Genomic DNA, 22,863 nt, shown 5'->3' with positions numbered 1-22,863 from the left:
GCGTTATGCGGTACTCTTAGAATAAAGGAACTGTATATCATGAAGGTTGTTAGTGCAAATACAAGACTTTGTTTCTGTGTAGCAGTGCACAAGTCTGAAACAGCCACCACTGTGGTTGGCATTTTAGTGTCAGCTCCAGGCACGTCTCAGGGGAATGTCACACTTAGTTTGACGTGACCTACAGTAGGTGAGGCACTTACAATCCTTTTGATACTTAGGGCCCCATTTTAACCATCTATAGCATGGCGTAAAGCATGTGGAGCAAGTGCCTTTGGGGCGGATCCAAATCCACTTTTGCTATTTTAACGGCAGAAAAATGGTCACTGCACCAGGCGCATGGTCTAAAGGCTGATTTATACTTCTGCGTCGTAGCAACGCTGTTGCTACGCTGTCAGAGCGGAGCCGTCGTTGTCCTTTCGAAGTTCTGCGTCGAGGGAACGTTTTGCTTGGGGGTGTCACTGTGTGTGTATGTGTGTGTAGCTGTGTGCTCTAATAACAGAAAATGCATACCTTCTGTTCATTATTAATAAATAAAGCAACTTTGACTGGACCAATCACAGCCCTTGTGGTCCGCGTTGCTGTGACGCATAGTTAGGATTTTTTGGAGGTGCACGTCAGGCTACGGCGTAGGGGTCCGCGTAGACACAGAGAGCTCTGCATAGGTACGCCATAGGTACGCCGTAGGTATGCCGTCGTTCCGATGCAGAAGTATAAATCAGCCTTAAAGGGTTGGACTTAAGTCCCCTCATTAATCATAGGCATGTTTTGGGTGTAACATGTGGTAAACCAATCAGAGTGTTATCTCCCATTCCCTTTAATATCCAGGAGCGCTGTCACTTTGGTGGATTGCTATTATAACAGTGCATTTACCCAGCAATGTGTTTCAATAATATATAATGAGTTACTTTTACTGAAAAGAAAGTTGGCTGATGAGCTGCTAACCTCACATTTAATTCATATAAAAGAAGAATATGGAGATATAACCAACCAGTCAGATGAGTGTAGAGGTGTGTGTAGTTATACTGCAGCAGCCTGGTGTCATCAGCTGATGCATAATGGCACATAAGTTGTTAGGACTGTCCACAGCGCCACTCTCCATTTTTTACAATTAATTCAATCTGATAAATATTATGATTAACTAATATGACATGCATACATGCATTTTTAATATGTTGATGTACATCATAATACGAATTCACATTGCGGTCCTTTTATTAGTGATGTTTTGCATGTTTGTGTGCTGCTGCGTGCCCATGTGGTAAGAAGCACAGTGTCTGCGCCTATATACCCGCCTATATACCCGCCTATAGGAGCATATTGGACTCTTGATGATGCGCCCCTTAAATAACAGTGACATATGTGCCAGTGACTTTAGACCTGTTTTTTTTTTTTGGTCAGTAGCGCAATCACTTTCCTCTGCCTCAAACTAGCAACGCACCACCAATGCACCTGACCACACCTCATTTTGAGAGCAACACCCCATATGCGCACAGACTCATTCAAGTGCATTTGCTATTTAGACAACGTGGGCACAGGGAGAGAAAATGACAACTGCGCCGGGGGAAACTAACAAAGAGGAGCAACTCATTCCAATACATGGTGGCTTTGTCTGGTCCAATTTCAAAGACAAAGGAACATTTGAAGGGCTGGGAAGTGAAAAAGTATTTATTTTCAAAGATGTGATATCCTAAATTAACCATTATTATTTAAAAAATATATCAAATCAGCACTCCATATGTAAGTGAGTCTATTGATTTAAATTAACTGATTGTGTGTATTGCTGTTACTGCATAGGAATATTAATTTTGTTCATATTTCTGTGTTCTTCATATGTACTAACGAAAAAAATGCTATACACATCAAACCATGGACATTTTTTGTAGAGTACAAACTGTCTGTCAGCACGAGCAGAATCTGTGAAGTAATAACAACTGAGATAGTGCCACCTGTCAGATACCTGGAGGTGCTTTTGATAAAGTGTGTAGGAGACATATTTCATCCCAGGTGTTGTGCTTCAGTTTTTCTCTTTAATGGTTTCACCTCTTTCATCCACAGTGATCTATCAGATTTCCCACTGACTTGTTTGCCCCCCCCCCCCCCTTCCTCCTTTTCAATTTAAGTTCTCATGTAGAATTCCCCTTTTTTCCACCTCGCTCGGTCGCCTGTTAAGCTATCAGCAGGAGTGCACTACTGCTTTACAGTGAATTATTGATCAAATATTTTCTCTGAACCTGACCTGTTTGGCTTGACTCACATGTTCTTTGTGAGGATTTTTTTTTTTTTTGAAGAATAGGTAACAGTAATTAGCGGGTAAGAGTCAATTTGAATTGCCCTGAAAACAGGTTTTTAATAAGCAGGAACATAAGCATAGATTTTTTCTGCTGATTAGAATATGAAGGACTGCAAATTAAACTGCATTTTAAAGAAGTCTCTAATAAAATCCATTAAGAGCTTGGTTTAACGCTGCTCACAAGGTTAATATTTATTACTGGAGTCCATATTTAAGTGGTAATCTGCAAGATCAGTGCCATTATGTTTCTTCATTTTTCATAACTACAGCCAAACATCAGTCCTTTTTTGAGGAATAGTGTAGCTTGTTACAGAGTTCACGGCATGAGCTCTGATATTCTCAGTGATGTATCCATAGAGAATTCCATGTATGTCTCATCTTGTATCACAGGGGACATCAGATGTTGATCATGGGTAAATGTGTTTAGCTGTGAGGATGACATGAAGTGTGTGAGCCAGAGGAAATCCTCACACTTCATACTTTGAAGTTGGTATCAAAGCGTTTTCACCTGTTGCTGCACTTCTCCCACGTGCAACCTATCAAGGGCTTAGAAATACTGTTGATAATTGGTTCTGCATGCCGGACGTGTGTGTGTGTGTGTGTGCGTGAATGTGCGTGTGCATGTGTTTGTGTGTGTGTGTGTGTGTGTGTGTGTGTGTGTGTGTGTTTTAAACAACACATATTGGCTTTTAAAATAGCTTCTTTATTTTGACAGCTTATTGTAAAATAATTTTCAAATGTTAAAATAAAAAGGATCAAATCTTAATAATTACTAAGTTAAGATTTAACAAAAGACAAATTATTCGATTATAAAAATTGGGGATGAAATGACAGCTTTATTTCAGACTGCTAAAGCGAACAATGAACAGCTCTTACAGATGGACCTCTATTACCTTCTGAGATAGGGTATGCAGTGTTATTTGTCCAGGCTGCCACGGTTCTATGATTTGTCTCTGATATTTCTGCAACCACCCCGGGTTATACAAAAGACTTTTGAGTTTTGTCATGTTCACAGCATTGAAAAATTACACTTCAATATGTTAACAGTGACATCTCTTTGCGAAACAATTTCCCTGCTACTGTGCATAATCCACTGTACAGGCTGTCAACAGTTTTCATTTGAACTGTTTCCTGCACAAGAAATGGTCTGTGTGAAAACTGTTGACAGTTTAATTTCATACATTGTGTCTGTGCCTGATAGAAAAGACTTTAGCATCTCTTCAGCCAGTAGCACTTATTGCTACAAGAGCTTATTTATGTTGATCAGATTGGATATTGGACCTCAGCAGCTTTGTCAGACAACACAGTGGCAAAACCAATGCTCTCATGGCTCCATGCTGCAATAAGCAGTATGCAAATTACACCATGTAACATTCCCTTGGGTCTCCTTTCTTACTGTAAAGCTACCAGATGTGCCTGAGGTATCACATAGAAAAAAAAGGAAAAAAAAAAGAAACAAAGAGCTCTTATTGAGGTTCAGTATTAAATTACACAAGGTACTTGGTCAAGTTTAAACCTGAACACTGTCATTGTTTATGTTCTAATTAATATACATATGCAATGAATACAATATTATTCAGTGTAAAATTCAATATCAGCTGTCGGATGTTGACATTACATCTTCCAGTTTGGTTTTATGAAAAATATTCTGTGCACATACTCACTTTTCATCATGGTGCACATTGAACATCTTTAAAAATGTCAGTCTCTATATCAGGCTCAGAAGCTCTCATTCAACATTTGTCTAATATATCATTTAGCTCAAAGACCAACGCCATTGTCCACTAAATCATATCAGTCAGATTGGTGCCACTATGTCCTTTCCTCCTTTCAAATCATCCCAAAGCTGTATTTTCAGCTGATCCTCTTCATTTTCAGCAATTGAGTGGTCACACAAATAGTTAACCATAACCTAATGGGAACTCAAATATAACTGAGGATATATGAACAAATAGTTTCTGTCAGTGTAATCCTGTTCTTTAGTTGTAATTAGAGCCAGACTGATATGGGATTTTTGAAACCGATACTGATACCGATTTCGAACTCTAAAACTTGTTCACTGATTTTGCACTGATATGAGGATGCTTTATTAAATAAGTAAATCATGAAGTTAGTAAGATATTTAATATTGTTAAGTATTTATAGAAATCAACACTAACAAAATAGAGAATGAATAAAAATAGAATAACAAATTAATACCAGTACTGCACCAAATCAGTCATTATTTCAATTGATTGAACTCCAATGCTTTTTTTCTTGTTCATCAATAAATGTCATTATCAATATATCACTGTGTGTGTGTGTGTGTGTGTGTGTGTGTGTGTGTGTGTGTGTGTGTGTGTGTGTGTGTGTGTGTGTGTGTGTGTGAGGCTGCTGGACACGCACACCCTTCAAAAATAAGTAATGCTCTCTATAAAATAATGTTATTTATTTTAGTCCTGTGTGTTTATGTATTAGATTGTGTTTTATGCAGTATATGCTATTCATGACATGAATATTTCTCTGCAGGGGATAAATTAGATTTAATGGTTTGAATTAAAAATTTAATTAAATTCCCTCAAAATAGGTTTGAAAAAGTTTCCAATACTAAATCATTAGAGAGGCGCCCCCCTGTGAACTCCTGCAGCTGGTATTGCTTGGTAAGGAATCTTTGCTCTCTCCGCAAATCCTGCACCATATCTGTATACCTGTGCTGAGTTGGGAAATATGTCAGCAAAATGACAATAAAGATAACAAAAGCTTCAGAAAGCTCTTTCCAAGATTCTGCTGAAAGTAGGATCTGTGAGCCTAACTTGGCCCTCGACCAAAACTGTGATTCTCTGAAGGGTTTCAAGGAATGTGGAATAATATGCATTTGATCAATTTTCATAACAACTCAATAACATTTAAGATGTTATTTTAAAGATAGTTCATTAAAACCTGCATTATTAGCTTAAAAGTGTCTTGCTTGCAAAAATGCTTTACTGATCACATTACTGAATTGTCAACATGAGACTTATTCAGTTCTTTTTTAGTCTGTGGCTCACTGCCCGTGTTTCATTCAGACTTGCGGCCTTTGCCAAATAGTTGAATCTCTGTTCCACTGTGTTTTGCACTTTCTTATATTTTAGAGGCTTGTTTTGCTACGTGATTGCACAGAGAAATGTATATCATGGGATCTACATGTAGCACAAGTACCTTCAGTACCTGCCTACAGAAATGTACTATTTTCACTAATCCAACTTACTTGTTTGTAATGTGTTGAGGCCAATCAGAAGGTGTAAGTTGCAATGAAACAACAGACTCAGTGAGTTTATTCCCAAATCCTGCAAATACACTGTGCAAATGCAGCAAGCAGGATGTCAAGATATCACTAACAGAGACATTTCTCAGCCGTGGCATGGACTTCATGTACAGTATGTTAAAGCTGCCTCCAATTACTGCATGAAATGCACTGTCTCTGCTCATGGAATATTGATTTTGCCCATCTCCTTGGCAACAAAGTGCTAATCCTGCCTATCATGTCATTTAAGCAGACTGAAGTATTTTTGACCACTGTTGCACGTCATTCAACCGACGTGCACTCAGGATTCATTAAGACGTTACACTGCTTCATTTAAAAAGCTGAGGGTGTTTATGTGTGTTTCATTTTAGAAATAGAAGATCAATTTTGATGGATTGCAGCAACTGTTTTTTTCCTGGTGTGTGTGTGTGTGTGTGTGTGTGTGTGTGTGTGTGTGTGTGTGTGTGTGTGTGTGTGTGTGTGTGTGTGTGTGTGTGTGTGTGTGTGTGTGTGTGTGTGTGTGTATTGGAGAGAGAGAGAAAAAGAGGAAGAGAGAGAGAGTATGTGAGAGGGAGAGGGAGAAAGAGAGAGAGAGAGAGAGGTAATTTTGTACAATGAAAGAAAACAAATGACCTCAAATGACATGAAGCTATGCTACTGGTTGAAGTGGGGTGAGCATTTTGTTTATAGAGGACCCAACAGAACACACACCTTGATCAAGACCATTCAGCCACCACTTTCCAGTCAAAAGGGGTAAAGACTGAAAAGCTACTGTATATAGAGCTTGTTTGACTTGATGGTGCTGCTAATGAAATGTCAGAGACGTAAAAAATGAACAGGCTTCATCCTCTTGGGGGTTATGTACAAAGCAAATATCATCCCATTCTGCTCATTAGGTTTAAATAAATGAAGTTGACTGGAGGTGATAATTACCAATTTAGTGTATTTAAGTAAATATATGTACATATTTTCCACATACATTCATTAAATTAATTAGAATTAATTCTAGAACAATTAAGTCCAAATCATAATATACACTTAAACAATATACAGTCTAAAATACAAGTGAAATGTGACTTACTGTAGCCAAAGGGATGAAATGAAGTTACAGAAAAATGAATGTGGGAACTGTGGCTCAGAGGTAGTGGGGGTCGTCTATTAATTGGAAGATTGGTTGTTCGATCCCCAGCTCCTCCTCCAATCTGTGTCCTTGGGCAAGATACTGAACCCCAAATTGCTCTCGAAGGCTGTGCTAGTGTGTGTGAATAAGTATTAGATTAGATCTCCTGATGAGCAGGTTGGCACCTTGCATGACAGCCTCTGCCATCAGTGTATAAATATGTGTGCGACTGTGTGTGAATGGGTGAATATTGGCATGTATTGTAAAGCACTTGAGTGGTCAAAAGACTAGAAAGGCGCTATATATATATATATTATTTGTTTGCCTGTGAGTTCATCTTTTCATTTGTAAGAGGAATGAAGTATTTATTTTGTCAGACGTTACACAGCATTGCTTGAATTTAAATATTATAAGATAGTCATTGTACACTAAATGTGTGCATTAATTATACATTTGAGCAAAACATAACTATCCCAGTATATCTGGCATTATGTCAATATTGGACAATTCTGCACTACACAATATATTCTTGTGCCAGTGTTCAGTGCCACTGCAGAAAGTAATGTATTTTACGTAGTGAAGCGTAGTATGGTTTGGGAGTCAGACTGCTGAATGGCTGCATAGTGCATCTGACTTTCATAGAGGACATTTATAAGCACAATGTTTTTTGCTGCCTAACCCAGAACATAGTTTTTGGTTGCCATAACCGTGACCTTTCCCAACCTTAACCTACCAAATTTACTGCTGAGCCTAAAAAAAAATCATTGCTGTTGAATGGAAATTGTCAAATATCTACATTCTTGTCTGGGCATCTTTCCCTGTACATATATGTGACACACAAAATAACACGTTTAGATTACACAAGCTTGTTATTCTGATTTGATACAGTGAAGATTGAAGGGACTGTTGTGTTGACAGGAATCCAATTTAAGTGTTCTTCACTGCCAGAACTCCAGCACTCGTCAACCAGCGTTGTTACGTTTCAAAGGATAGGTGGTATCAGAGCGTCCGCAGGCCTGAGGGTCTAATACATCTGCACATTCTGCACTGCTGATAGCTATACCCTACAGCTACCAAAATGTCAACACTTACCAAAGAGACATCATCCTAAAGATAAAGAGAAATGATCCTGCTGCAGAAATGCTAACCGGAACATTTTGCAAAGTCTCGGTTATTGTTGCTTTTGAAGCGGTCAGTACAAATTGTGCAAGAGGAAAACTGCTCGGTGGTGATGTGGCTTGTTAAGTCAGGAAGGAATCTCTGCAGAGACATCCAGTTAAACATTTAATCTAAGTTTATGCATGATGTGCCAGAGTCAGATGATGTTCATGGCGGCATCTTTCCACAGAAAATGTGCCATGATCAAGACAGGATAAAAACATGTCTTTCCTCTCCATGATCTTATATAGGATAGTCCAAAAATCTGATGCCCATTAAAAATAAAAGGCCTGACATGGGCTTAAGCCTGAGTTTGGGTCTCTTATGTAATCATACTTTTTTTTTTTTTTTTTGCCAAGCGACAGAAACAGTTTTGAATCATTGAACATATTGTGGATTACTGACTCAAAAACAAACTCTTTACACCATCACCTTATTCCCCATGTATTTTTTATTCTCATTTATCAAAGACTACACCCACAAATGCTGAAGGTCTGCTCTACCAAACAGGCATAGGCATAGCAAACACTTCAAAACATTCACAGTGTTTCATCTCTCCCTCAGCAACAATCATCTCTGGAAGCAAAAGGTCAGGATTCTGCAAGTTTTTTTTATGATGATAGCAACCAAAGCTTGTGAAAGGAGGGATTATATTACTTGCTACTGTCCATTGTTCATTTTACACTCTAATTGTTATGCATTTGAGGGGTTTGTGAAAATTTGAGAAAATGACATATATGTTATGTCCAAACAATAAATCTGTCATATATCCCACAATGTCACAGAAATGTAAAATGCAGTATTGTAGGCTTAATTCACAGTTAATACCACGTGAAACTGTGAAACCATGAAACCATGAAACATTGCAGCATACTTAAAAATATATATGTTAACTTAACCAAACATTCACCATAAGGTTGTCGGATTAGGAAATTCATTTCATTCAAGTGAGACCTGATTTCTCCAGCCATGCAAACATGTAACCGGGTTTTGCGAGTTGGCATGTGCAAGACATAGACATTAAATACAGATGGGGTGGAAAGCATCACTGTGTCAGCAGAATGAAAGAGGAAATATTTAAGAATATGTCATATTAAAATAGTTGTAGTAGTAAATCACTAACAAAATACACAGGAGATATGTTACTACTGACCTGCTACATGTATATGCTAATTTAAGTAACCAGGTTACCATAGTGCATGTAAACAAGGTGAGGAATTATTCAGTTATTATGTGGAGCAGAGCAGGCAGACTCAAATGAATGAGACTAGAGGCAGAGCAAGGCTGAAGAATATCTCCTTTATTCCAGGCTTGAGTGCAGACAGAGTACAGCTGAACTGAACAGAACGTATCAACACAGAGTAAACAGAGCAGAGGATCCAACAAAACTCTGAAAACCAGGCCTTAAATACAAACTGTACATATGACACAACAAGAAACAGGACAAGAAAGGCTGGGAGCTAGCTGGTTGGCTGGGGAAGACACAGGAGGCAGGGCAGGTGTGTAGCACAGCAACACAGAAGGCATATACATACTTAAAAATAACCTAAAAAATGAAATATAACTGTACATAAACCATCACAAAACTCAGTGCACAAGTCACAACAAGCACACACAGCAAAATAAACTTCAGCGTATATTGCTTTTAACAAACACATGAATAAACCAGCCTGTAAAGTGGAGCGCCATGCATATTAAACCTACATGTAACATAAATGGAACTAAACAACAGCTGCTGTTTCGGTTGACTTTAGCACTTATTTCCAATGAGACTCTCACATGATTGTTAAATATAATCTCAAACCTCTCTTATTTTAGCATTTATCTGCTGCAAAATGTATTAGCTAAAGTAGAATTTTCCAAACCTGCATTTGAAAGATTTATTTTAAGGTACATATCATTGTGTGCTCGTATAGTTTTATCTCGTCTTGTGACAAATTACTTGTAGACGGAGGTTATGACCCAAACCCTAGAGCAACTATTAAGTTAAAAAACTTGTAGCAACGTGCATTTCAATTACTCCGCTTACGCTGTTCTCTTCATGGGTATTATAACTTTGGCTTTTGATGAATTGTGCGCTGTAGAATTTTCCAATAAGACTGTTATTCCCATGGAGACTGGGGTGTTGACGTGAAAAATTGATCTAAACAAAATGTGCTGCAGGCTCAGATTTCAGAGAAATTTCTTTACAGACACAAAAGAGAAAAAAAAGAAAAGAAAAAAATATATAACCACTGAGTCATTGTTGACTAGTGTTTAGTGTAAGAAACCAGTGCAGACTGTAAGTCAGACTGTATTGCTTTACAGAATTTGTATTAGTGTTTCTTTGTTTGCTGTGAAGAAGCTGAGCAATCCATCATACTCCGGTATTATTTTACTTTAACACCAGCAATTGCGCACAGAGGCTATTAAGAAGCAGAGCTGAGAGAGCTAAATAGCCAGGACCAAAGCCAAAATGCTAACCCACACACACGTCTACAGTGTGCAGTTGATTTTTTCCATGAAAGAACATTGATTCGCTCCACTCCTGAGACACTGTGTTTTGCACTGGCATCCTGCAGTCTGACAGAGTTGTTCAAACCAGTTTTCTAATAAAAAATGATCGCACAGTCAGAGGTAGCAGTGGCAGTTGGTGTGACAGGATTAGGCAAGGATAGAGTGGATGTTTTGGAGAGAGGCACCTGCAACTCTGGCTAGCATACTGTATGTGTCTAATGATGTCAGATTACACAGTCACCTAGGAAACCAACAAAAGACTGGAGCAGAAATAGTGAAGAAGGCGCAATTTCCCTGACTGACAGGGCAATGTAATGCTGTGCAGCATGCATAATTAAAAACGTGACACACACTCTTTCTGGCTTGTTGAGTGTGCTGTTGAGCTGAAGCAGTTTCTAATGTTGTTCTTGTGCCTTCACTCTAGTGTACTCTGCACTGACGACTGTCCCGTGTGGGTGTGCGGGAAGGAGAGTGGAGGGGGGAAGACGGGATGCAAGGAAAGGAGGGAGAGATGGCTGGCTGCTTTTTTTAAGGACTGCTTTCAGATATAATCAAAATAAACATCTTACCTCAGAGGCACAAGGTCGGCTTCAAGCTATGTTAGTTTCTTATTGCAATTTGTTAATTTATTTTTTCTTGTTTGTTTTTGTTATCCGGTCCAACACACTTAGAGAGCAGATAGATGGAAGAGTACAAGAAAAAGACTGGAAGATGGACTCACAGGCAAGCAGAGAGGGCATGTTGGTGAGCACAGGGTGCACCTGGGGGTTTAACCTGTGTTGTGTTTCATGGGTCAGGACTTGCATGGTGTATCCCCACAGGAAGTTGTGGTATGGTTGTCTATTGAAGCCTAAGAGCAGAAACATGCTGACCCAAATCTCTTCAGTATTCCTCCAAATGCTTCTTTTAACAGTCCCATTTATTTATTTTTTAATCTGTAAAAACAGACATGCATAAACCATATACTTTATTATCTATTACATTATTTTCTCAAAGTGATGCTATGTGCCTTCACACTTGCAAGCGTGTTAAATATATGCACAATTTAATGTACTGTACTGTCTCACCCCCTTCCATTTAGCTTAGTGTCTCAGTCTTCCACCTCCATCCTAGGGGACAAACATGGGGGGGAGTCGTGAGTTGACACCAGGAAAAAGAGAATTGTCTGCGGGGAAACAGGGAGACGCAGTGATGTGACTCTATGCCAAATGTTTACAGGCGAGCTGACATAGTTAGAAGATGGAAAGGGCTGAAACGAGGCTGTCTCTCTTTGCACTCTTGGAGGAACGAGAGATAGGAAATCTAGGTCATTGCCACTGATGCATTGCAAAGCGAACTTCAAACAAACCTGGCCTTTAGCGTGATGGCTCTCCAAAGCCGTGTTACATGCCATCAGAGACTGATCGCCATTTTCTGCCAAGAGCTGCCACTGAGTGATGAATAGAGCTGTTCTCGATATGGAGAATAGGCACAAGCACTGCAGAGTCTATCTGTCAATCTATCAGCCTATTTGTGTATGAATATGGCTTACCATATGTACACAAAGAAATCATTCTTTTGGATTTGGCTTTGTAACCAATTAGTTGGACGGTAGTAAGACCACATGCTTGGTTTCTATTCCTCATCTGCCCTTCACTCGGAATTGCCTGAGGGAAGTCTTATCCGTAATCATAGCCCTGGGAATTGTGGTAAAAAGCTTTGTTCTTCTATTGAAGGCTCGATCCGTCTATTTCAAGGGCAGCTGGTTGAAACAATAGTTATGTGTTGGAAATGATTCCACTTCCTTTCAGAGGCAGTTGAAAATACATGTTTTGACCCCCCCCCCACCCCCCTCCTCCCCCCCTTTTTTTCTGGTCTTAATCCCATTCAAATTATTGCTCTTCTTGTTAGTAATTGCTCCAGCGTGAATACATTTTTTATTCTTGTGTCCATGAATGAATAAAATAGCAATGCAAAGAGAAAACAGCTTTAGATAATAGCATTCAAGATTTATTGCTTTCCCTCAAATCCAGTTGCAAAGACAACATTCCAGGCTTGAGTGACTTTAAACTACATGTAAGTAGTTTGTAAAACTTTTCAAAAGCCTTTGGTGCGGTAGATGCATTCTGTTTTAGCTGAGATGTTGCAAGCAACATAAAAAGCAACCATTAGAAATGTATGAGCTTAAAGTCCAAATTAAGCAACACCCCATTAAAGAAAGAAAACACAGCCATGCAGTTCAGAGGAGAGAGTGTTTTGTGCTCAACCTTGAAGCATAATTTTAGAATAATGTTTTAGCATGCACTCATCGCATAAGCTATAATTAATGTAGACAATGCACAGGTTGTGGGTTTACTCATTGTTGTAGGAAGGCTCTCTGAAAAGATTGTGGTGTCTGCTCTCTGCTAACACAAGGGCTGAGTGCTGGAGCGAATGTGAAAGTGCCATAAGATTCAGTTACTTGAATGACTATTCCATAATAGTCTGACAAAATGTCTCAAATGTCTGTAAGATATAAAGGTCATGTATTATTCCCCACAGCCTGTTGGTAATGTGGCTCTGTGTGGTGTTAATTAAAATGACTTTTTACTGTTGCTGCACCTGCTTCAGCTACATGTGTCATATTGTTATGTGACATACAGTACAGGATCTGAAGAGAAACAGAATCATTAAACAGTCAAAATAGTATCAGTAAAAGTGGAGTAATATGTGAGTTAAATATATACATTTAATGTGAGTTTGAATACATTTCTCTGGACACAAAGGTTCATTGCTTGCTGAGCCGAGGGACTAAAGGTTATCCAATAAGGTCGGAAGCAATGAACTTTCACTGGTTTAAAGGATAAGTTGGCAATTATGTTACATGTTTCTTCACCACTGTAGTTTATTTAGTACTCATATTAGTATCAATCTGCAGCTGTGTTGTGTTGTAAAAATGTGAAGTAACAACTTTGTAGTTGCCGTTTCCATTCAGTTGACTTGTGCTTGATATAAGTCTTTGTGGGCATGTGGTACTAGCCTACTCCTCTATCTTTTAAATTGTGTTTAATCAGCTGCAGTAATTGATATGGGCCCACAGTAGATACTTGTGAAGTTCAGAGAGTTGCCATACTAACATTGGTTTGCTGCAGGCGTCCATGATTTCCCAAGCAGATGCACTTGGATGTGTTGAGTTTGGCAGTTGGGATTACCGACTCCGAACTATCGACTTCCGATTTGCAATGGATTGCAGCATAAGCCTTCGAGCCTTCTCCTTTAATCTTGGTGGGCTAACTATCCACAAGTAGACTGAATGATTTACAGTTAGCAGTAAAAGACTTAAAATACTGTATGAACTACCTATTTTGCTCCATGTCTTCTTTCAGTTGGTTTCACTTCATTACTTACACTACTTTCACTTCCTTACTCCATTACATTACTTCGTGACATAGATCAGTTTCCATGATTACTTCTAAATCAAAGATAATTAAAGCCAAATAGGCAACTCAATGTAAGACTTCAGTAACAATCCCACTAAGTTTATTATGGAACTCTTTCAGCAGGCTGGCTGCTCTCCTTGTATTTATCAAGTCCAAATAGTCATCCAATCAAATGTCTTTGGAAAAATAAGCTTGGCTTCCTTCCTTCCAGTTTAGAAGAATCACTGACAATGCCCGCAGCTGATTTACAGCTGATATATAGTATTTCAGGATTTTGGCTTTGGAGACATACAATGGGACAAGACTCTCTAAAACCATTTCAGAGCTGCAACATTTTATAGAATGGCCTTCCCAAAATAGATGGAGTAATGTACTAACCTCCCTGTACTTATGCCAACGCAAACCGGTGGCTCTTACTCATCTTTGACAGTCTCACTGGGGTGATATATGCCCTGCATAATATCTTAAATTGGATAATCCTATACCTCACACACTTGGATGAAAATGTGGCACTCCTCCATATTGAGTCCCACTGAGCAGTAGCAAGTGATGTGGTAAGATCAAGCACTCCTGTCAGCTGTGTGGGAGGCATGATGCATATCAGGAAACAGCAGTTGAATGGTCATTTATTAGTTACATGAGATGCCCTCATTACTCTAATCCTGCACCAATAGGGCTTTTATTGTTTGTTGCTGAGAGCATTGCCCATTTATAAAACCCCAACATTTACTTGAACCCATATTTAACACTACTCTTGCAGCCCATTCCTTCTTTGTCAGTATAAATGAATATTTATCCTTTCATCCTAAATTGCACATGTCAAATATGATGTAAGGTTTGACATCAAGCACACATTGACCACCTGAGTCTATTTCCATTAATTAAGTCAAGCATAAAGTCCATACAAAGGCGGGGGGGCATTTTGTTTCAGCGTACTGAATATCTTGATTGGACCTCTTGATGCATCATTCATAAATCAAGAAGTAAGGCCTGGGTATCCTGGTTACCACTACAAAGCCAAACAGAGCTCACAAGGATTTACTTATTATTCATATCACTCAATTACCCCCTAAACAACATTTCAGGGAAACATGCAGGACATTGTGGATAGATCAGACCTGGTGCTTTCACATTCCATTGCGCGCACACACACACACACACACACACACACACACACACACACACACACACACACACACACACACACACACACACACACACACGCCAGAATAGGTTGGCTTTGAAGTGTGTGGCCCATTTAGCGGAAGCCATAACATTACAGCATGTCCTTCATTGAGTTCAATTAAGTCATTTGGCCTCATTCAGTCTCAAAATTGTAAATTTTTTGTGGTGTTGTCTTGTTTCAGAAGGATTTACACTAGAGAATTTTCATGTTACATAAGTCTAATCAAGATAACATGACTCGATTTAAAACTCTGTTGCGTGATGGCCTGCAGCGTTGCTTCTGCTCAACCATCAAGAAGTTTTAAAAAATGAAATAAGATCTCAAGAGTAATTCTGAACTCATGACTTTATGAGTAGTATTTTACTGGATCAGCTCTGTTCTTTGTTTTAAAGTACAATTGAACAGGCATGTCAGAAAACTGAATTTATCTATTTTTCTTAAGTTGATCATTATGGTGAGGTTACATAACCGTAACCATGGCGTAACTCCAGATATAGGCGTATAGGCGTTGCAGTAGCTGACATTATTTTAGTGATTTTTCAGTTCACGAAAGTTGATTGTAACATTTTGGTCACCAAGAAAGCAAAGAAAAAAAAAGTCTTGGGATGTTGGATGTTCAGTGTTTTCCAGTATGTACATTTTTTTAATGGTTTTAAGACGTGAGCGAAAATTAACATTAGTATTAGCAATATTATAGTTAACCACAGACAATAACCACGCTAGTAGCTAGTGTATGGTTAGCTCCGCCCTCTTGCCCAAATATGGTTACTTCTGGCTCCAAAAAGCCTAGATGGCAGCGGTCACAATTTTTTGGCTATGTTCCTAGCAGTAAAAAAGGCTAGCTTGCAGTAGGTCTGCACCGTATATTGTGGTATGTATTGTGATATGAGGTATTTTCATTTACATTTGCATAATGAACCACTCTCATGGCAATCATTCTAACATGGTATAGAATGGGAAGCACACATGTATCATAACTTATCTGCTGGTGATCCACTACCAACATGAACACAGTCCTGACACTGATGCACATATTTGGAATAGAGCCATCATCGATGTTATTAGCTACACCTGTTTTTATTCATTAATTTACAGTAATTATACACAATCAAATAGTAGACTTTGCAAAAATTCGCAAATTTGTGAAATGATTTGTTACTAATTGGCTTTTATTGGAGAGTTCACATCCTGTGTCATGTATAGTTAACCTATTTTAGATTTTTAAAGAGATGTGAAAGTGTCCACAGAGTCCTTCTGCAGGGCCTAGAAATATGTGCTGCACTCCCGGCTACATCTGTGCAGGATTAAACATCACGTCAAGCTGCATATACTCTTTGAATAAGGATGTTAAGCACATATCCTTGCCTCAGATATCCTGCTGCTCATTCCGCCCTCCCCAGTGTATTTCTATGTAGGGCCTAATTTTCCTCCCAAGCTGCATCATCAAAATATGATTAGAAGGCTGCAAAGTTCTATGAATTCTCTTCATATGCAACCACTTATTAAGAAAATCTGTTTTTTGGAGGGACTATACAGAGCCTGAATTTATGTTTTCAACATTTCTGACAGAAAATTAGTTTATCCATAAATACATGGTTATAAGTTACTTTTTTCTTCAACACATCACACAGAATATGTATATTGAACATAACCGCAATATGTTGACTTCCAACACTTTGAATTGCATTTGCCTTCACTCTATATATATGTGGTCAAAAATGTCATTAAGTTATGAACATGCAACTGAAGTCAGTTATTTAATATTATGAAAAGGTTGCATTTGTCTCATACTATGTTACTTCTGTCTGTCAGTTCCAGCCTAACAAGTATTAAGCTTGTGAATTTCTGACAATGGTTGTTACAATAGACCATTAATAGTTCCAAATAAACCGGTGTATTCTTTCGTATGCCCTATGTGGTTAAAACTTACTTGGCTTAGCTGTTGAAAAGTGACTAAAGGGTCACACTTTTCCTCATAAAGTATTTTAAGGTTACCAGGTCGCGGACCCTTCTTGCACTCTTCACTCCATCCCTTTACTCTGAAGCTTGTACACGTCTGTAGAAAGTAAAAAACTGTAGAGAGAGCTTCAAACACTTGCAGTAAAAGAAAGTGCTTTCATCATTTCCCAGCTAAGCACAGCAGCTTTCTCTCAACTGCTCGTGGACCTTTCATGCTGCCATGGAGAGACTCGGGCTGAAGTGGGTGGGATATGGGTAGTCTTCCAACGCTACAGTTTGTTTTCTTTAGTTTAAACCATGATGCAAAATACTTATTTCCTCCCATTTGTATAAATGGTTTCATTAGGTCCATGCAGCCCAATTAAAAGTGCATCTCAGCTTGTAAACAAAAGTAACATTGGAGTTTAGGGAACTGTTGGTATTTTGGAGTAAAACCAAATTGGATGCAAGTTTCTGCAACTTGGGGAAAGCATGAAAGTCCATAGTTGTGAATAAGTATCTGAATATGAGCAATCATATTCTCCCTCTTTATGAAAAGATTTGCAGTTTGTTTGAAAGAGGACAGAGATCTACATTTTAAGGTATTTGATTATTTGATTTAAAATGGATAAGAGGCATTTAACCCCAAATGTACACCTTTTTTGTTCAGTTTTGTTTGGGCAGGTGATAAAGAGCCATTCGCATATGCTCAAGAGTAAAAATGCATTAAAAGTGAAGAGTGGCTCTTGACACAAGTTACCATTTTGAGCTGTCAGATATAGGCTAGGAGGGCTATAAAAATACCTGCAACCAGACTTACCTCTGTTGGAGAGAGTATTTATTTTAAGGAAAGCAAGTAGTAAGTTCAGTGACTTGTACTTACTTACATAAGTCTGGAAATAATGCTGAAGGAAACAAGGCTCAGGTGGGATTTTATTGTAGACCGATAAATGTGTGTCTTTATCACTATTTTTAAGATGTTTGCTAACACAGCTTGGCACAACAGAGGCAAACCAAAACCAGCATTTTCTTTCAGATAGACGGCAAGCTTCACAGATGCCTGAACAGAATGAAGAAAATGTTCATATGAATGCCTTGCTCCCCAGTCAAATGTACCATACACTATGAAATAAATGGACTCCCGCAGCTGACATGACACAAAGATTTCTACTGTCACAGAAATCAATGTCCATCATGTGCAAATCGCCTGATCCCTCTTTGTTTGGTGCAGCAGGGGTTCATTGTGCATTTGCGACACCTGATGTGTTGTTTTCCCTCACATGCTGTAAAAGACTTGACATTGAGACAGAATATTCCCATCACTTGGTGCCTCCACAGTACTTTACAATACTATCACTTTCACATCCAAGATCTCTTTGTTGATCGGTAGCTTACATATATTTGCTTGGTGGTTTTGGGGTTTTATATTAATTGAATCTTCCTTAATTTTACCAAATAAAAACCTCTTAATATGGCTACAATTGTGATATTAGAACCGGGAAAATGGTGCTGTTGCTCCTCACAAAATGTCCAAAATACATAGCTCAGCAGGAGCACCGTGCATGCTGTGTTTATCACATTCAAACTTACGTCACCATGTATCCCATTAAATCTTCTCTGGGGAGCTGAACTGAATTGAAGATGAGCGGTGAATTATGAATCAACTGCGAGATGACATCATCCCCCAAAATCACACATACAGTTAGTATCCCTGCAAGAGGGGTTATGTCCTCCTTTAGTCAGAAATTATTCACTTAAAATTATTTTTTTTCCACAAGTCATACAACCCTGTAATTAGAAGATTGTTCAACTCATCCTCTATAAAAGGTGCACATGAAAATGACTGTCTTTTTGGTCGACACTGCATCCTGTATCATTATTCAAGCACTGGAACAAATGAAAACATGCATTTGTGGTTTAATAGGAAGGGTCATGCTTTGTTAATTTGTGCGGTACACTATAATAACTTTGTCATGTTGAAATGTTTTCTGCGCAGTGCTGTTGGTAATCTATGTTTGGTAGGCAGTAATTGGAGAAGAGCTTTGAGGCTTCCTCCTGTGACCTCATTACCCCAATTAAATTTGTAGCCTTCTCTGAAAACAGTCCATCTCACAAAGTGATGTGTGATTATCACTCCCGGTCCAAATGAGGTTGAGATATGCAGCCGAGGAAGCGGGGCAGGGACATATGGCTGTGCCTTTTACAATTTTCTCCTTAGTTAATTCAACCAGAAAAAATGATTATATCTGAAATAACCCTTGCATGGCTCGTTGAAAAGTCAAATTGGGTAAAAACAAGTTCAGAATATGTATACATTTCTTGAATAACCTTGTTGTTTCTTACTGAGGAGGGCAGGTTTTGGACATTAACTGTAGTTACACACCACATACATTATGGTATGAGTATTGTAGCAAAGTCTGGTAGGGTGTTGATATTTTAACAAGCAGCATTTTTCATCAAAAACAGTGACTCAAGGATTACTTAAAAACTTTTTGCAGCTTCTACTTTGTTTACAGCAACCAAAAAGACCTTGCTTGCCATATCTTTGTTCTGAGAAGAATATAGGAGTAAACAGAATAAACAAAGGATATATCTTATGCAGTTTGAAATTTCAGCCTTGTAGTGCCCTCACAAATTCAACAATGCAAAGCTTTGACTTTGATAGTTTTTTTACATCTACTGAGTGAATGAATGTGTAGTTTCAGACACAAATATGGGGATAGTTGTAAAGATTTAGCGCCCTTAGCATGTGAGTGCTTGCTGTTGATTCAGAAACTATCAAGATGATGTGAATAATGATCTTACTATGTAAAATGGGCTACTGTATCTAAAAAAGAGGTCAGGTGAGGGGGTTCTACAGTTTTTGATACAAGTTAAAGTCACCATGTGCAGTTTTTGACCACTGTTAGGGCTGTGGAGCAAATGTGTTTATGTGTAGTTCACCTTTTTGAAACACAAAAAGACGCATTTTCATGAACATGACAATGATATTTTGCTAGTGAAGGTAGTGAAAGACAAAGATATTAGTATTTCAGCATATAACATACAGTAACATGTGATTAAAGATGACTTCAGTACTGCAGATGTTTTGAAATGTATTCATTTGAGTGGTTAAATGAGATGCTTTAAGAACATTCCTCCTCATCTCACCATCTTTCCATCTCTCCAGGGAGAACACCATCACACACACACCCAATACAACACATTTACATAAGTACCAGCTGCTTCAAGATCAGTCTGAGCATGACTGATTTTTTTCTGTTGTTGCAAATGCTGTTGTTTCTCCAAAGGTTTCACTTAAAGCAAAAGTCAATGAGACACAGATTTTACCACAACTTTACCATACTCCAACTCCACACTCACAAGATAAACATAACCTTAAACTGTTGAAATGAATCTGTCCAAGTTTCAACAGTTTGATTACATCTTTATAAATGCAGGTTTCCCTGAGTTTCACCTTCATGTAACAAGTCATTTTGTTTTCTTAAAGGGCATCAATAGATGTATCATTTTTAATTGGATCAGTATAATGTTTCATATTATGGTTGTCAAGTTTTTGAGATGGTTAGAAAAGAGCCCTGTTTTGAGCTCAGCAGTGATTAATTTTTGAATTTACTGTAGCAATGTGTTTTAAGGGGGATTTATGGGGTCTTTAACCCATAGACGGGGTAAAAAATCTGAACACCACACATGAGTCTATCACCATTCTTATGCTCTTTCACGCTGTCACTCACCTCTGAAACAAAAAATGCAAACAATCAACCCTCACTGGACAGACAGTTGTCCTCAAAGTTGCACACTAACCGGTTGATTGAGTTGAGGCCATTTGCGGACGACAACCCCGAATAGAAGTGGGAATCAATGCCGTGTTTGTCCACTTATTCACTCATTAAGGAACCTCTATTCACGCCAGGGTCTGTATATGACAAAGAAAGCTCACAAGTGCACATTTTCAGTCCGAGGAGGGCGGTTTTTCTCCTCCTCAAAGCCCTCCCCTCATCAGAATTCGCCTCACAGAAACACAGTGCCAGAGGCCAAAGTCTTGACAGGGGTAGCCCAGTGAGGGGGAAATCAAACGAGTCCCTTTTTTACAGCCTGGCTGCTCGACAAACAGGCCTGCTTACCTGAAAGTCCTTAATCTGTATCACACCTTTCCATTCCAGGAAGAAAGCAAGGCAGCGTTACTGTCCATTTATCATCTTTAGTGATTCAGGGGTTGTCTCCTGCCTGTTGGATGTGAGTCCTTGGTTACTCATAAATACTGGTAATACCTGAACTGGGCAAATTGAAATCCTTTCAGGCTTTTCAGTGGACTTGTCGCATTCATCTTCTGTTGTTAATATTGAACAGGAAAAAGATGGTGATAAATATTAATACAATGGAATGAATACTGGTGTCAGTTGTGGATACTGCACTGTAATGCAAATTAAACCCACTCTAGGACCTATTTTGATTATTTAAGAAGTACATTCCTCAGTAAAGCTCCATTTGTCTGGGCAGTTGGAGCATCCCTGTTTTTCTGTAATGGAAACATGATTGCCTTCGGAAGCCTACCACAAGTAGACAAGGGAATAAAATATCTAATTTTGTGGACCACAGCATTTGGACAATTTTTTTGTGTGGCTAATGGAAGTCTGGTTTGTGCACGGTCACACATAGCTCCTGAAGTTAATTAAATGGACTTTGGTTGGCCTGCCTTCTTTTAGTACTTTCATATTATTCCACTATTTTGGTCTTGTAAAAGCCTCTCTGAGTTCTGGTAAAACACATTGTGACTTTCTCTAGGGATCGTAAAAATAATTAGTATTGTTTCACAAATGTGTTCTCATTAGTCTTAAAGTGTATCTTATGTCTTATCAATAAAAACAGTGTAAAGTAATTCCTTAAGTTAACAAAGAGTGTTTTATTTAGTTGATACAACCTAATTATTTTGTGATCTGAACATAATAATTTGTGTTTCATCATCACAAAAAGTATACTTATGCCTTCACATGTCTTATGATATAACGCTTATGGATTCTTAATGATATTATTTTAAATCCACCCCTGCATTTCCCACTATTTATATACAGTCATTAGCTTTGACTTAAGTGACTTGTCAAGGGGTGTATTTTTACAGTGACCTTTTCAGTTATTTCCATTGGGCGGCAGTGCGTCATCCTCAGACTTAAGCTGCACTGCATTGCCTATCTGCCCCTGCTCTCTGTACACAGAGCAGCACTGAACACTCCACTCACTGCAAAACAGTTTCTAAGATGAGGAGGATTTTTTTTCTTTTTTTTTTTCTCATATGCTCCTGGATGGAGTTTTCGTACTCAGGGTACAGTCTAAAATCTTCCAGAGGAACGCAGGTCTGATTGGATGCGTTCTCACTGTTATCTGTTGTCAAGTGAGGCAGAGGAAGGAAATAACACGCATGGCGCCTCCTTTAAAATAAAAGCATTGACGAAACTGCGTCTTGAGAACAGTCATATATACCAAAATGTAAGCAAGGAAGTATGTTAAATGGAACACGAAATAAATACATATTATTATTATTTTTAAAATCGACTTTAACAAATGTATATCTTAACCTGTGGAATCCATATATGCTATTTGAAAGAAAATGATTATAATTTACTAATAACATAATTTACAGCTAATGATTTGTTTCATAGTTTCATATAATTAAACCGTCTTAAAAACATGTTGATGAGTGATGTATGCCCCCTCACTCGCATGACAAATGAGTAGCTTTTATTATGAAACCAAATCCCCCTCATGTCCGGTTTCATCTTGGTTAACTCTGGTGCACTTGACGCATCTCGCGTTGACACAGCAGCCCACTGAGAGAGAGACAGAGAGAGAGGGGGAGAGAGAGAGAGACGGCATCCGATGTGTCTTTTTCTGCACATCACTTTGGAAATTTGCGCTCGTGTAGTCCTGCATAAAGCGGTGCTCACCTGCCGGGGCTGCACGCCTGTGAGCGGCTGAGCAACTGATTTAATAGGATAATCAGACTAATTGCATCATCTG

Source organism: Scomber japonicus, chromosome 24 (assembly GCF_027409825.1).
Source record: "Scomber japonicus isolate fScoJap1 chromosome 24, fScoJap1.pri, whole genome shotgun sequence".
Lineage (NCBI taxonomy): Eukaryota > Metazoa > Chordata > Actinopteri > Scombriformes > Scombridae > Scomber > Scomber japonicus.
Note: the sequence above shows the minus strand (reverse complement) of the source record.